The 17,884-nt window shown below is 34.1% G+C and overlaps 1 protein-coding gene and 1 pseudogene across 1 annotated transcript in view; both read right to left on the bottom strand.

The window, feature by feature from the left end:
- PIK3CA (phosphatidylinositol-4,5-bisphosphate 3-kinase catalytic subunit alpha) overlaps positions 1 to 17,884 on the bottom strand; it is a 74,949-nt gene that overhangs the window by 29,979 nt on the left and 27,086 nt on the right. The window lies entirely within an intron of this gene.
- Positions 10,699 to 10,796, bottom strand: LOC116282890 (U6 spliceosomal RNA; annotated as a pseudogene).

The following is a 17,884-nucleotide window of genomic DNA, read 5'->3' as shown; positions in this document are numbered from 1 at the left end:
TGGACAACAGCTATAAATGACACTTTGCTTATTCCCCAAAAATGTATTGGTGCTGTCCCCAGGACCATGATAGGTGGTGGGAATATGATGAGTAAGTCAGGCATGGCCCTTGCCCTCACAAGGCAAAGTCAAGACTGTGAAGGTTATCTGTATGAGAGTGTGAAGTGAAATTCACAGGTACAAAACAGAAAAAAATGCTCTCATAAAAAGTACCAGGTGCTATAAAAGCACATAGTGTGGTAACCTAACTTTACGGAAGTTGGAGTGGGAAGGTTTTCTACAGGAGGTAACAAACTAAATTCTTTAAGGATAAGCAGCAGTTGAGCAAACACAATGAGAAAAACGTGAGGAGCCCAATACATCTAATCCAGAACCCTGCCACCTCTGACTCAACGTCATACTCACCAACATCTAATTCATCAACAGATTTTGTTAATTCTATATCCTGAATCTGTCTACATTCCTTCATTATCACTCTCTAGTACATCTGGTCAGGCCACTACTATATCTTGTCTGGACTACTGCAAAGGCCTAAATGGTCTCCCTATATCTGTATCTGCCCCCTACAACCCATCTTTTACTTTACAACCAGTGTGACTTAGAGCAACAGGACCTACTTTTGATCAGACACTTCTGCTGTACCAATTCGCAGTTGCAAACAAGTGTTTATAGTATGCTCCAGAGTTATATGAAGGAGGTGGAGCAGAAATAGCAGAAATTCCAAGCCCTCCTCCTACCTCTGGAAATACAGAAATCAATTAAAAGACAACAAGGAATATAAAATTATTTTTTAATACTTGAAAATATTTTCTTCGAATTTATAAAAGAGACATACTGAAGTTATAGGATTTTAAATATCCTATTTTAATAGTTATAGGATTTAAATTATCCTATTTCCTCTACTTAAAAAGAAAATTCATTGGCCAGCAAAAAGACCAGATGAATCAATCTAAGTGTGTACTTATAGAAGTGACTTAAGCTAAGCTTTTTAAAAACTTACAAAAAAATCTGAAGAATGCAAGGGAAAATACCAAATGACTACTTTTAAATGATGATCTGCCTACGTAAAAAAGTTCAACTAAAAGCAAAACCAAACCACAAACCACACCAAAACAGCAGCTGTGTTTATAGTTTTCTTTGTTGATTTGGCACTAACAGATCTATGTTATGGAATCACGGGGGCAACTATTTTATACAATAAATAACAACCCTCAGAGTCACATATGTCTCCTAAGAACTAGCAAAAGAGAAGTCTAGTAAAACAGAAGATCACTGATGCTAATCCTTATTCTACAGTATAGTATATATATGAGCAATTAACAACTATTAAATACTCAAGATGCGCCCTTCTCATTAAGGGAATAAGTGTGATCATAACTATAAAAACATTTGAAGATCCTGGAAGGCAGTCACTGGTTGACATTATGGTAGTACTACACAGAAGAGAGAGGAAGCTTTCTTATTTGTCTTCTTATGCTAGGCCTCATTCTGTTCAAACCATTACCTCAGAGCTCACATGAACAGAAGTGTACAAGAGGCAAATGGAGCTAACACTTACTATTTAGTACATATCATGCACCTTAGCCAAGTAATAATCACTTGGGGTAGGTATTACCATTTTACATATAAGAAAACCAAAGGTCAGAGAAGGAAAGTTATTTACCACCAGTAAATGTTAGATATGGATTTTGAATTCAGGTCTAGATGCTTTTAAAGTGCACATTATAGCCATGCTACTATTTGGGCTTCAGGTATGGCGGGAATATTCACTGGTGGTGAACAAGAGATTGAGCTCTGAAGATACAATGGATTGAAATTCTGTCTGCCTCAGTTAATAGTTATAAGGTCTTGAGCAGTTTAATTCACCTTACCAAATCTTATATCTCCCCCAGCTGCCCTGTCCTGAATTGTTAAGTTGGGATAATGGCATATACTTCATCAGACCTGCTGTATTAGATGAAGTAATACAAGGAAAACTTGTAAACAAAGAGACTGGCACATAGTAAGCACTCAATAAATGTTACATACTATTAACAAACCTAGTAAGTATACCCACATTATCTTTTCAAGCTATTATGTATTATTCAGGACTGGCATTAGTGAGGGATGGGGAAAAAAAGAGTTTGAGTTCTTTACAGAGGGAGGCAAGTAAGTAAGAAGCTTCATAAAGTAGTGCCAGTGTCAAGTGCTGAAATGTGAAGGTAGTACTGGTATTGCAAGGCTCACAGATGAGTTTGGAATAGTATGAGTGGCTCAGATGCTGGTACTTTTGCAGCTGCTTCTAGTTTCCCAGACTCATAATATCCCTATTTAACTGGTACAGTTATCTATAGCTTGAGAGAGAGGAACCCTTAGTAACCCCCTTATTGGGAGAAATACCTGCTTTTGCCAGGTTCTAGGTTAAATAAACAGTATGATAACGATGGTAAATAGACACTTTCTCTTTGGTTGTTGAGTTTATTGGGGAAAGACAAGATGTAAGAAAAACTTTAACAATGGAAAACTGCTGTAACACAATATGAACTTTGGAAAAGTCACAGGAAATCTCCCAGCTGCCTGAGGCAGCTAGGGAAGGCATGAGAGAGGTAAAGTTTAAGCAGAGTATTACAGATTAGCAGGGGTTTTGCAGAGAAGGGATGGCTTGGACATGGGAGAGCTAAATGGGAGGCTGTTTTAGATTGCCACAAGATTATGTGTGCAAAGTCACAGACCATGAATGAATGAGGCCCATTACCAACAATATAAGTTGTTTTTTATTACTTGAGTATGCAGTGCATGGCAATACATAGGGTGTCAGAAAGGTGGGCAGACAACATGTTAAGGAATTCGAATTTTATGTAGTACACTCTAAGTAAAAGGGAGTCTCTGGAGCATTTTGAACAAAAGAATGGTATGACATTTTTTTCATGATTTTTAGATTCAGATTTCTTTAAAAATTTGCTTTTCAAATATAGGATATAATCAAGGAAACATTAAATCAAGGTGTAGAAACTTAATTTTCCCAAATTTGGAGAAAAATCCCTAATGTTGAGAAATCAGAATACATAATATTTTAAATAAAAGTGATTTTACACTATGGAAAAAATTAGATGTTGATAAAGAAAGCAGAATTATCCAAACTTAAATGCATCTATTTACAAAGAAAAAGAACTTATTTGAAAAGCAGTAGAGGGGAATAAATCAATATAAAATTAATATTTTCAATATGAATCTATGCAATTCGGAGATGTGAAGTGACAAAAACGTATTTGCTAAAAATAAAACACTTTAAGAGTCAAGGAACTACTCTATTGGGTTTTTGAGTTCAGAACACAAGGACTAAATAGTCGTATAATGACAAATCATAACTATTCAGAACGCTTAGGAAATAAATTGGTTTTGCTTTCTAATTTTACCTAATTTTTAATATACCTAATAATAAGTTATTTCAACTTAAGCAGTCTTGTTTTCTTTAAAGAGTATATATATATTTCACAATGTACCCTTCTTGATAAGTTGCAGCCCTCATTATAAAACCAATCACTGGTTTTGCAAAACACATTATAGCAAAGCTTTTCAGTATCACTGAGAAGTCTGAGAGAATTTTTGGCCCTAAAACCAAAGACAGTGGTTTTGGAGACAGTGCTTTTAAAAATTCTCCCATCCTCTTGTTTTCTAGCAGTCAGTGGCCACTTCTTCTCTGTGGCCAGACTGCTTGGTGAGAGTAGTCTCCTATTCTCCTGTTACTCATTTCTAGTCAGCATCAACACTTGACCATCATTTTCTAACAGTTGATAAACTAAAGGCCAACAGATCAAATGATGGTATGAGAACCTTTGCTTTATGAGGTTAGGAGCACAAAATATGTAACAGATTCTTTGCTGATCACAGATTTTTCTGTTTATTTCCTTGTTCTGGTATTAAAATTACTGTTAAAAATTTCTGTGTCTGGGTAGGAGGCACTGAAAATCTTGGTTCTCAGAAAGCCTGAACCTGCATTTATGTCTTTGTAAGGGTTGGCTCTGCATTAGTAGTCCACAAGTGGTAGACGGCATTGCTCAGCAGGAGTAAACACCTTTAAGGACAAAACATGCAGCAGAAATGAACAGAAAATAGTCTCAGACTTGCCACTGTCACTTGACTTGTATAGAGAAAGGTTTCTTAATTCGTTGGGTAACTCATTGGGCAATTCAGTATTTTGAACATTTGATTGTGCACTCTTTCAGCCCAAGAACACCATGATATCTTGACAATTTGTTTTTTAACTCCTGAATTGCAAGCCTTTCTTCACCTATATTAGAATGATATTTCCAGATTTCATCATTTAAGACAAGGGTTGTCAAACTGTGGCCCACAGGCCAAGTCCAGCTCACCACCTGCTTTTATAAATAAAGTTTAATGGGAACACAGCCAATAAATTGTGTTTACATTTTGTCAGTGATGTTTTTGCACTACAACAGTAGAGTTGAGCAGATACTATAGAGACCATGTGGCCTGCAAAACCTAAAATATTTACTATCTGGCCTCTTACAGAAAAAGATTGCTGACCCTGAAGTTTGGCCCTAAAGGGTGTAAGAATTTCTTGATATAAAGTGGAGAATTTTCTAAATGCACACTGGCTAATAAGTCATCCCCAATCCTGCCTTTGCAACCACAATCCTACAATTTCAACCTAAGTCCTCTGAAAACAAAAACAGAGGCATTAATTTGAAGCCGGTGAAGTTAAATCTTGAAATAGTAAAGTATCTCATGTAAGTCACTTAATTAGGTATTTTCAGTGTTGGGAGCTCAGTACCTGATATAGAAGTTTTTGTGAAGCACTTCTAAAGTTATCCCTAAAGGTTGCTATTCCTAACCTACTTCATTCCAACAGTTCTGCCATCTCTATTTTTTAACATATTGATAGCAATCAGAATTTTCCCGAGGCCTTTGTACCCCCAATTCCTTTAACCATGATTCAGGTGAGATAGTTTATTGTCATCTTCTTTGCCATTACTGGATGTGTTCTTTTGCTAATATTCATTTCAAAATGCAGCAACAAAAATCAATTCAATACTCTGGAGTCAATATCACCAAGGCAGAGTAGAGAAAACTATTACTTCAGTGTGGATTATGAGTCTCTATAAATACAGCCTAAGACAGCAGAGACTTTTTATGACTTGCTATTTTGAAGTATACACTTGCAAATTTAGGGGATATCTATACTGAGTCCTTCGTAGCTTAATCACTTCAAACAGCCACGATTTGCTAAAATAAGCACCTTGTATTTTCTAGATATCTATGTTCACCAATATGGAAGCTGCAATAAATGTCTGTTGAATGACCAAAGGTTTTATGAACACTTATTTTTTATTTAACTGATACATTTAATAAATATTATCTAATGACACATTTACAAATGTGTATATTTAGATATATGTTGACAAGATATTTTCCACCCTTATTCTCAGACAGGTCAACAGGAAAACATTAGTTTTGTGGCTAACTCAGTTGCCAAAGTTGCATTTCAATTGTATCTATTTGCTCATTACCTAGAAAATAAGCTTTTCTGTTTTTTTTTTATTACAAATTAATCTTTAGTCTGATTTAGAACATGAGAACAAAAACTTGCCTCTACACTTGCTACAGAAATAACATGATTAAAATCTCAGTGAATAATTCTATGGTCTGATTACTCTTTAATATTTATTTCCAGAGTTAATTACTCCCTTTCTCGATGTTACCCAGCCTCTTATATGTATTTCTATAATTGTACCTTAATACACTCTTACCAAAATTATCTACATCCATGTTTGACTTCCTGCTAGGCTGTGAACTTTTCCAGGATAGGATCTTTATTTGGGTCACTACAGTCCTAGAGGATAAATGAGTAGGTAGGAAAACTAATCTGTTGAAATTATCCCAGGGAAAATGTAACAAGGGCCTAAACAAACAGCTAGCAAGAGTAATAAGCAAGAAGGAGATGGATGAAGATATGCTACAAAGGAAAATCAAAAGCATTGAGACTAACTGTATTTGAGGGATAAGAAGCATAATTTCAAATGAATTTTACTGCAGTGGTTATACATGGGAAGCAAGTGTCTTTCAGTACAATTTTTCTGAGCCCCAGTTAAGGCCTCTAAAATTCTCTTCCTCTAGGAGTCAATGAGCTGTTGTTGGAGTGAGTCCAAAGGGACAGCTGTAATATACACTAGCTCTGGAAGGATGCGTGTTATTCATTTCTTTCAGAATGCTGTCCTTCACTGACCTTCAGAAGCAAACCATCAGAAAACCATCAGAAAAATGCTGTCCTTCACTGACCTTCAGAAAAACCATCAGATTTAACTCACTCTTTTAGTGATTCAGAGAGACCTTAACAACTTCAGGTTGGAAAATCAAGTTCTTACCACTAGGATATAGAAAATTCAAATTCCTTTAGTAGGGGATGAAATTAATTTTCACTATTAAATTCATAGTGCTATAAAAAAGGTGTTATGAAAATACATTTCAGAGACAATGTATTATTTAAGATAAAGGTTCCCTAACATGAGGTCCATAGATGGGCTTAGGAAGGGTCTCACTAACAGATCTTTAAAAACAGTGACAAACAATTATGGTCTACACCATGTAGACCTTTGATTATCAACAAATGTAAACAAGCAGTATTAAGGTGGGTTAAAAGAACCCAGTATAAGTAGCAGAATCAAATGTGGTAAGCAAACATAAGACCAATTAATAAAGTGAAATATAGATCTCAGATTATTAAATAAATTACAAATTTAATTTCCATAGTTTATATAGATAAAGAAAACATACCAAATACAAAAATATAGTCACTAATTCCCCCAATTTTAACTTTAAAAATTCAAATTTTAGTGCATGACAGAATAAATTAAAATTTCTTAAAAATCTCAGCTTAAAAGGGGACCAAATATTAATAGGCAGAGGTGAAGATTAGAATGATAGGATTATGAGGAAAGGTAAATATAGTTCAACAATGTAGAAAATACAGTAAGAGATATTTCATAATATCACATAATTTAATAGGACAAATGATTCCATAGTCACTTCGTTTTCCAGGAAGTATTTTTCTCCTCTTTGTGAGGAGTCAAGGCAGATTATCATAGCTTCACATAAAATAAGCAGCAGGCAGTCAAAAGTAAACTGTAAATCAGTAACTCTAGAAATTCCAATTACTTTTTCAGACCAAGATGGCAGTATTTGGTAAATTATGACTTTAAAATACAGAACTAAAAGAATGGTTAAAACCTCAAATAAAAATATACATTAATATTTTGCCTTATTTTTCTAGTTGTAGAAAAGAGTAGTAAATTCTAATTCTTTGATTCCTCTTTATTAACCAGGCCACCTTGTGACTAACAGCATGCATTGGTAAGACAGGTGGACAGCATCAAGGGTGCCTCTTTTTGTCCAAAGAAAAGAGTAAAGCCAATCATTCCGTAAAGAGAATCTACCCAGTGACTTAAGCTTTAACATCTTAACACGTGCAGCAGACGAATACAAGGGATCTTAAAATGTTATAGAAACCTCCACAGTTTTTCAATTATGGTATTATTCAGTATTTAGCAGCAAAGAGAACAACATATATGAAAACAGTCTTGTTCTAAGGGCAGAGTAGAAATGGTCTAACCAGAGTGTTTTCTTTGGTTCAGATCACTGCTCCATCATCCTCAGCTCTACTGATCCTATGGAGAATTCTGCAATTTTTAAGACTTCTTCAGGAGAGGAAATTTCAGGCAGTTCCCGTATTTGCATAAGTTGAATAAAAACAGTTATTACCTCACAGTGATGTTGTAAGAATTAAATAAGATAATACATGTAAAAAAAATCCTTAGCACAGTGCTTAGAGGGTAAAAATTCAATGAAGGTTCCCTCTCTCTTACCTACTGGATCAATGCTATCTAGATTCATGTGTCCAGAAAGGGACAGAACTTTACTGTTTCAGGCCTACTGTAAGGAGATGATAGATACTTTTAAAAGATATTTTTAAAAATTATTTTAAAATATTTTGATGCAATAAAAATATTTTTTATTGTGTTTCATATCTGTACAGATGTCTCTGTCTTCATCTTTATATTTGTCTCTGTTATTCTTACTAAAACACAAAATTCCTAAAGGATGAGGCCTATATCTTTAATTCAGTCTGTACACTCTCAGCAGAGCATAAAATCAAATGGTCTTCTGACATACTTCAATAATGATAAAACACAATAGAAAATAATCAAATACAAGTCAACAAGAGACATAAGAAAAAAGCAGATGGAAATACATACAAAAATTCCTGTTTTAGAATAATGCTATACATAATTCATAAAATCTACTTTAAGTTTATACATGAGATTATATTGGTTTTCTTTTAAAGAAAAAGGGGGATACTGCCATGAGTAATAGCAATAGAAATGCAAAGTCATGGTAAAAAATATTTTTGGCTCTTTGGACTGAAAAAAAAAATGACCAATGAGGAAAAGCAAGAAGTAAAGGGGAATGAAACAGACCACACTACTGATTTTCTCTTCTTGTTTAAATAAATGCCTTTTAATCATATTTGGATTGATTAGAAATAAGCAGGAGTGATCTTTCTGGGCCAAAATCCAACAGCAAAGCTCATGTCCCTCTAGTAAGATACTATTTATTAGTTCACTGAAGCAATAGTTAAAGGAAATTTGGTATAATGTAGAGGGTAGTTTTTTTTAATAAGAAAAAAGATACTCCTTGTAAAATGGTTACAAAGTAGTATCTTTTATACAAAGAGAGAAACAACCCTAAGGTATTTAAATTTGGCAGCTGTATCTACATTTAAGGGCCAAGAGTCTACTTCACAACAGTGAAAACAGAAGCCTAATTATACACCCAATTGCCTCCATGAAAATTTAACCAATCTGAGATCAGTGAAGAGATCAGCCCAGCAAGGAAGCATGGCCTACTACAAGGAAATGCAAAATATGGAGGGGTTCTTGAAATGTTACTCCAATTTCCTGCTAAGCAAAAATTTTAGCTCCCACAGAATGTGATGAGAATAGGTCCCTAAAGCTTAATCTTTTGCAATAAGTGAAAGTTTATAATCAAACTTATTATTAACCAAAACACAGGGCTCACTGTCCTTTTCAATTCCCCTTTACAAATGAGGCTCATGTCCCATATGTTTCAGGATGAAAATCTATTTATTACTTGGAATTACATGGATGATGCCAACCACACTGTTTCTTTCGTGATTGATGGGTTCACTTAAGAAAGTATAAAAGGGCTCTACTTTTCAGCTTAAAGTCAGTGTTAAAATTAACTCTCCCCTCTTTTTCTTTCAAAAGCCTGGGGGCTTCACAAAAAATAACTTCACTCTTTCTTACCCTACTGAAGCTAACAACTATCCTGGACTTGGCTGATCTGGAAAATAGTTATTTCTAGTGATCTAAGGAGAAAGAAGAGACAAAAGAGTACCTCATCCAGGGCCCATCTAGATAAATTCATTAAAGAATTTAAGAATATTTAGATTAAACATCTTAATTAAATTAGAAACATCTAGAAAAAGGTAACACTAGAAACGAGCCTTCTGGTTCACTCAACTTGATTCTTTTAAAGACCCATAACAAGCTGAAGGCAAGATATTTCCATAAGTCATTCACAAATGAGAACTTCTTTCTTTGCAGTTTATCAAATGGTTTTTCCTCTTTCATTTTTGTTTCTTTCTGGAATATGTATAATGCCTTCATAAGCCTTTCCATAGCTTTGAATACCTCAACAGTGTTCTTTCAAGTTTTCCTGCTATTATGCGGAGGGTGGAGGAACTTTTGCTTCACACTGTTCCTCTTTTGTCTTTTCCTCTCTTTATCAAGAATGAATAGCTACCTTATTTCCTTATGCCACAGGATTAAGACATAATTTAGGGACTCCTAGGCAATTAGTATTCCTTCTGGTGGTACCCCTCTAGTGTCTGGATGTATTGAAACTTGTCTGCACCCCACTGATTAACCTTATGGTCTTTCCTGACAATGATGAAAAGATGAGTCTTGCATAACAAACCTTATGCTCCCATTATAAACAAAGTGAACCTTGGGTCAGCTACAGGTTTCTCAGTAGAATGAGTTGCTCTATCTTCCTTGCACAGAAGAGGCAGTTAATATCCACAAAGAAAAAAAAAACCTCAAATACCAAAATAGTAAATTTTCACTCTAATTCGGACCAATAAAGTTGGAGCCAGCAACTTTGATTGGGGGTATTAGCAGACTTGAAATATTCCCCTAACTGCATCCAGATATATTTCATAAAAGGTCTCTTTGCTTTGGAGTATTATTTTCATTTTTGACCAACTCAATATTCCAAATTTAATAGATTTGTACTATCTACCAAAGGCCAAATTGATCTGGGAGAGAGAATGAGGGGCCAATCATAAAACTTCATTATGTCTGTGGTCTCCAATAGATTTCCCTATTTCCTGAGGCAAGCGTCATAAAACTGCAGCTACCATATCTGTGCCTATGATTACATACTACCATGCACAAATAATGAACAAAGCAGATATTTATATATCATTGCTGTAATTGGTTGTTGCAAGGACAGTATTTTCAAAATCGAATGATAAGATCTGGACTGTGCTGCAATGATCATGGTAGTGATTTTGCCAATACTTAGAAATTAAGGAGAAAGTGCAAATGGACTTCATCAATTTGCTTTGCGGCAGGAAAACAGCCTGCTGGTAAGTGAATCAAAGAAAAATGTTAATTTAAAAATATGGAGTATGTCTTGAATGTATCAACCTTACACAGGGACCATGCTAGTCTTCTGTCGGCATTCTAATTTTAGTAGTATATTCTGTGGAAACAGGTACTATCCAATGAACTTTTACCAAAAATACTAGGAGGACGCTGCCTTTAGTTTCATTCACCCCACAAAATTAAGCATCAGTGTAATACAGTGTCATGAAAACATATTTTAGTTTTACAAAGTACTTATAAATCTGGCTGAAGATGTACTGAATAACTCTGGTTATCACATCAATATGTAGCTCCCTGACATTTTTGTTTATTTATTTAACTTTGCTATTATCCTTTTGCCCCAATATCATAACCTCAGACTTTGTCCTTGAACTGATTTCCTTTCTTAGAAGCCATTATTGTAATCTCTTCAAGTATTCTTTCTCTTATACTGTATCTTTTGATATATTACTGACATTTTTACAACAGATGCAAAGCATAGAATACATAGGGCATTGAAATTTTATTTCACTAAATTTCACTTAAGATGATCACATAATGTCTATTCTTAATCTGCTCATTTCACATGCCAAATTTATTGGCCAAAACAAGTATTCCCAAGTTTTACTGAACTTAAATAAACCTATAAAGAGCTACTTGCAAATATGTTCCATTTTCTTCAAACTATACTCTAATGAATTTAAGATACTATGTTATTTGTTCAGTGAATACCACCCAACTCTATCTACAGGTAACACTACACTTCAAGAGGGATGCAACGACACTAGATGAAAGACATGAAATACAGTAGAAACTTGATTTTTAAAATTTGCTTTTTTAATGATAAAGACCAAACAATAACATTATATTCTGATATCTGCTCCATTTTCTGACAATAACAGAATACTTTAGTATTACACGAATAATGGTGAAAAATTCCATTGCAAGCAATTATTGATCAACTTTAATAGTGATTTATCACACTTCAGTATTTGCTCTCTGGTAAAAGCAGTACTACTTCACTAAAGAAGCAAAATTTGGAATAATGCAGGATAGCTGCCTGGCAAGCAAAGGAACACAAATCTCCCAGAAGTGGAATCAGAGGGATGGTAGCTTAATTTCAGCAAAAGCATCACCTAGCCCAGCTGTGAAAGCAGCAGTCCTACGAATGATAGCAACAACAATGCAGAGTCATGTAAGCACAGATACTTTTTTAAAAAACTCAGTATTTTTAGCCAACACAATATGGATAAGATACTTCAGAATCCATTTAATGATGGAAGAGAAATATTAGTAGATGCGTTTCACTTTGTCCTTTCAAATATTTACTATTCACTTAGACTTGATATAGCACAATGTATCAAGTATGTGGGAAATGACAGTTACCATACCTTAAAAATTAGAGCAATGAGAATGACAAACTGAAACCAGTGTAGCTGTATAAACATCAACATAAGTGATCAGTCTGTAGAATATTTTCATTTTTATTCATTGGTGCAAATATATCATCAGTTGGCCACTGAAGGCAATCAGTTAAACAATAAATTTCATTATAATAATTCAGTAAGTTAAGTGCTTCCTTAATACGTAATGACTGACAAAAACTTTTAAACTGGTTATTTAACATAAGTCATTAAATTATTATCCCCCAAACTGCTTCACCCATAATGATTCATTAGTTAATTTTGCTGAAATTAAAATAAATGCACAGAGGGAAATAGAAAAGAAGGTTTGAAAAAGCAACCTTAAAGAGCTAAAGTTCTAAACCTTCACTAGGAAGCAGTACCTCAAGAAAGGGAATGATTGCAAAGATTAAAGTGAAGAGATAAGAGAAAGTTCTAGGTTGAAGAGACATTGTGGGGGACATTAACACATACTTTTGTGTGTTTTGTGTCCAATAATGGTTATTATAGGAATGGATACACTGATGGACAATCTTGATGTGATGAAAATTCAGCATGAGAGCATCTATTAGATAAGGAGTACATTTAAACCTCTATTTCTTAAATTGCAAGATTAAGGTTAAACTAAAACTGGAACATAGACGTTTAACTTCATGTAGTCAATACTAATAATCTCTGTTATTTGATAGTTGCTTTATGGCCTATGCAATTATAATTTGGAAGTCTCAACCAATTTTGAATGGTATAAGAAAAAAATAGGCAGAAAGAAATTATTTAAAGTATCTCTACTGTCTCTTTTGGAAGTCAGAAATTCATCTTCTGTCACAAAGTCCTCAAAACAATGAAATATCTTTTTCTAAAAAGATTAAAAGTATGGGCTCTATTTTTATAGCATAATAAACAAAATCACAACAATTAGCTTATTCTTTTTTTTTTTTTAAATCTAGTTTTGAAGGGAGGGTATAGCTCAGTGGTAAAGCGCATGCTTACTTAGCATGCACAAAGTCCTGGGTTCAATCCCTAGTACCTCCATTTAAAAAAAAAGCAAAAGGAAGAAAAAGAAAGTAAACAAACAAACAAATCTACTTTTATATCTCCAGGAATCAACTAATTAAAACCTGTGCTTGGTTCCTTTGTTAAACTGGCCTTACAATACTAGTGTTCTTACCCATCACTAGTTTACTTGTAATAGTATCATTAACACTAAGATCCAAATAACAGTGCCATATATATGACTGCACTTTAATTTCCACAAAAGCAAAATTCTGAAAAGAGCATGAGTCATTATCCCTAGGGTAAAAAAATTATGTTTCTTTGGTCAGAATAGGAAATTTATTACTGAAACCAGTAATTTAGCCTAGAAATTCATTTTCTGAGTAAATGGAACAGAATGTTTCTTTTCTCTATTAGAACACTCCAAAACTAGCAGAACTGTCCATCTGTCTGCTTTTACTACTCTCCATATCTGCTTTGTGGTGACAGAAAAACAACCTTTACTTTAGCTGCTTTCAGAACTGTTCTTTTGTTAGGATGTCATTTTCCCAGGACAAAATACGGACACATATACACATGTGCTCACTCACACATCCTCTCTCTCTCTCTTACTATTTGAGCATGTATTACAAAGTCACTATAATATATATGAGACCATTCTAAAAGTGGACATTTCTACAAGGTTAAATGTCAAGAGGTTCTCAGGTTCATATGTTATATCTCATCTTGAAATACATTCAAAATTGAAGAGTTAAAATTACCAGGGTAAGGGACTATTGATTTTATAAACAATTTTAAGTTCCCCTCAAATTATCCTAATAAAAAGTCAAAATAATCTTTCTATGATATTTTTCTGGCCTCCTTAAATTGCTTCTTTTGTTGGTACCTCTTACTCTGCTCATTAGTCAAATGTGGGCATTTTTCACGACATCACCACTCTCAATCTGCAAGGTTAGAACCTCTGGAGTTCTCAACTCCTCTTACATGATATCACTTCCAGCCACTAAACCTGCCCTCAAATTCATCCCTTTTTTTTTTTCTTTGCCATCTTCTGTATCACTATTAGATCCTAAAAAGTTCTCACATGGAACACTGATTTGTTTCTAGTTCAATAAGCATTCATTAAGCAATTGCCTTCTACAAGATGCTGGAAATTAACATGAAGAGATAAGTGATGAAAAAGAGAGGAAAAACAATCATTCATATATGTTTATAAATGAAGGTCAGAAGGACAGAATGCTCACCTTTATTATCTTTCTTTTTTGAGGAGAAGCAGTTAGGTTGATTTATTTATTAAAAAAATTTTTTTACTACTTTTTAAATGGAGGTACTGGGAATTGAACCCAGGACCTTGTACATGCTAAGCATGCACTCTACCACTGAGCTATACCTGCCCCTCCGCCCATTACCTTCTAATCTACAGGTAGAATGTAATAATTACAGGAGAAAGTGTGTGTGTGTATATGTGTCCTATTAAGGGAGACAGTGAACGAAAAGGATTTCTGATAGGTACAGAGCCAGTTAAGTGGGCAGTATGAACTAAGGCAAAAAGCCCTGAAAGCATACACAATATAATTTCTCCTCTCCCCAACTGATTATCCACAGTATCACTAGAACTGACTACCTAAAACACACATCTAATCATATCACTACTCAGTTAAAATAATATGATGAATCTCTAGAATCTACAGAATATAGTTCAAACTCAAAGCTTCATGAACCATTACAACAATGCTCTCTGCCTTTACTCTCTTTTCCCTCACACTCTAAGCTCTAATCCTACTGGATCAATCTTTTCTCTTCAATTTTCTTTGCATTTGTAAATAACGTTCATGATCTTTCTTCTATCTCCATCCCCTATTGCCATTTCAATCAAACTGATCCTTTAAACTCAACCCAAATATCTTCCCTATAGTTCCTCACAGTCTCATTAAACTTGGTTTTCAATGCCAGATGAACTTTAGAATCACCTTGTTAGGTTCAAATACAAAGCTCCAAGCAATACTTGGTCATATTTTAATTAAGAACACTTTGATTTATACTAAGACAGAATTGACATTTTTACAAGATAACCTTCTTATTCAAGTATGTATTTTCACTTTTCTAAGTATTGTTCAATGTTCATCAGTAGTTACTTAACTGAACTATAATTAACATACAATAAACTGCACACATCTTAAGTGTTAAGCTGGATGATTTTTAACTTTTTACATCTGTGTAACCATCACACAAAACAAGATACAGATTACTCCAAAATGTTTCCTCATGCTCTTTTCCAATTAACTTCTCTCTCTGCCCCCAATCAAATTTTGATTTCTGTAATTACGGAGTAGTTTTACTGGTTCTTGACTTCATATAAATTGAATCACACAGTGTATACTCTTTTGTGTTTGGCTTCTTTCAGTTAATACACTGTTTTGGAGATTTATCCATGTTGTCAATATATCACTAATTAGTTCTTTTAAATCACTAAGGATTATTCCAAAATTTATTACAATTTGTTTATCCATTCTCCAGTTGTTGAAGATATAAGCTTTTTCGAGTTTTGATTATAAACATTCCTACATCAGTTTTTACTGTTTTTGTTTTAGTGGACATATACCATTATTTCTCTTGGTAAATACTTAGAGTGAAATGCTGGGTTGTATGGTGTATAGACTGACTGCTTATCCTTAAAAAGGCCTGCTTGCAAAGCCGGCCCTTAGTTAGGGTCTGAGAACTTGGATCTCGGATACTGAGGGCATTTCTATCTCCTAACTGATAAGAGTGGTTCAGTGTACCTAAACTGTTCATGAAAAAAATACGGTTTATGTTTAAGACCTGCTTTCCTTCTGGAACATGGGTATGTGCTAGGCAGAGGGAGCAGCCTCTAAAGCAAGACTTGTGCACTGAATCTCTAACAAGCTTTTCTGTTGGCTACATTTCACACATTCCTCCTTGCTGGGGAAATTAAGTGTATCTTGGATGACTCCACTGGGAGAGAACCCTTGGAAGCTTGCACCTTGTCTGCCTTGGATTTCTCCCCATGTACCTTCTCCCTTTGCCGACTGAGCTTTGTATCTTTTGCTGTAATAAATCATAGCCATGAGTATGACGACATGCTGAGTCCTCCTAGCAAACCATCACACCTGGTCTTGGTCAACTCCGGACACACAATGTAAATGTTATGTTTATAAGAAACTGTCTTCCAGTTTTCCAAAGTGGCTGACCATTTTGTACTCCCACCAGAAATAAATGAAAGTTCTAGTTGCTCTACACACTCATAACTATTTAGTGATACCAGTTTTTAAATCTTAGCTATTCTAGTGGGAATATAGTAGTATCTCTACAAACTAAAACACTATGGTTTTAATTTGCATTTACTAATGACTCATGTCGAGAATATTTTTATGTGTTATTGGCCATTTGTATATCTTCTATGAAATGTCTATGTCTTTAACCCATTTTTATATTAGGTAGTTGATTTTTTAAAATGTTCATTTCAGGTTCTTATATATTCTGGATACAAGGTTTTTGTCACCTGTAAATACTGAGAATAATTTTTTTTCTATTTTGTGGTATGCCTATTCATCTTCCTGTTGTCTTTGTTTTAGAAGGGAGGAAATAATTAGGTTTACTTATTTATTTCTAGAGGAGGTAGTGGGGATTGAACCAAGGACCTCGTGCATGCTAAGCATGTGCTCTTGAGTACAGCACTTGAGCTATACTCTCCCCTCCCACTCAATGTCTTTTGATAAGCAAAAAATGTTAATTTTGATAAAGTCCTATTTATCTAATTTTCTTTCATGATTAGTACTATCTGTACCCTGTCCTAGAAATTTTTGCCTTCTCAGTAGAGTTTTAAAAGATCTCTTTATGTAAGTTCTGTTACGGTTTATTAAGCTTATTTCTAGATAAGTGATCTTTTTGTTAATTTTTTGAATGGGTTCTTCTCTTCCATTATATAACTGGTTATTGTTCCTATAAAGGAAAACTATGGTTTATTTATATATTAATGTTACAATACCAAGAAGTCATACAGAAAAATATGGACAAAGATGACTAAAAAGTCAAAGACTTTTTGGGCAAGTAACATAAATCAAATTGTAAGACCACTGGTAAACAGGGAAAATGTATTTGCAACATATGTGACAAAGGGCTAATTTTTTTTTTTTTTTTGTAATTTACAAATAGCTCAGACAAGTCAATAAGAAAAAGATGAATAAGATAACATTACAAATACATATTCTGCAGAAAAGGAAATTTAAATGAATAAGCTTAAGAAAATAATTAAAATGCAAATAAAAACAAGGATATATTTCCATTTTTTACTTAGATTGAAAAAAATTTAAGTTTGATGAAGCCCACTACTGCAAAAATAGCACTCACAGATTGTTAGCAGGAATGCAAACTTTCTAAAAGACAAACTGACAATATGATTCAAAATTTTAGACACACAGTCTTAGACTAGGCAATGCCGCTACTAGGACTATGCATACATCTGTAAAAATTCACCAAAAATTAGGTTAAAGTATATTCATTGCAGCATTGTTTATGAAAGCAAATACTAGACACAACCAAAATATTCATTAAGGGGAATGATTACATAAATTATAGTAAAGCATTTTATGAAATATCATACAGCTATTAAAATGAATGATGTAGATCTGTAAGTACTGATATGAAAAGATCACCAAGATATAGTAAGGAGGTGGGAGAAGAGCTGCGAAACAGTGTGTTTATAAAAAAGAAAGGGGGATAGATTTCAGATTTCAAAATAGAGTAAAGACCTTTGTACCCTCAATCATTCCTAAGAATAAAAAAACAAACACCTTCTTTGAT

The sequence above is a fragment of the Vicugna pacos genome, chromosome 1, assembly GCF_048564905.1.
Source record: "Vicugna pacos chromosome 1, VicPac4, whole genome shotgun sequence".
Taxonomy (NCBI): domain Eukaryota; kingdom Metazoa; phylum Chordata; class Mammalia; order Artiodactyla; family Camelidae; genus Vicugna; species Vicugna pacos.
This window is presented reverse-complemented; position numbering and strand designations above follow the sequence as displayed.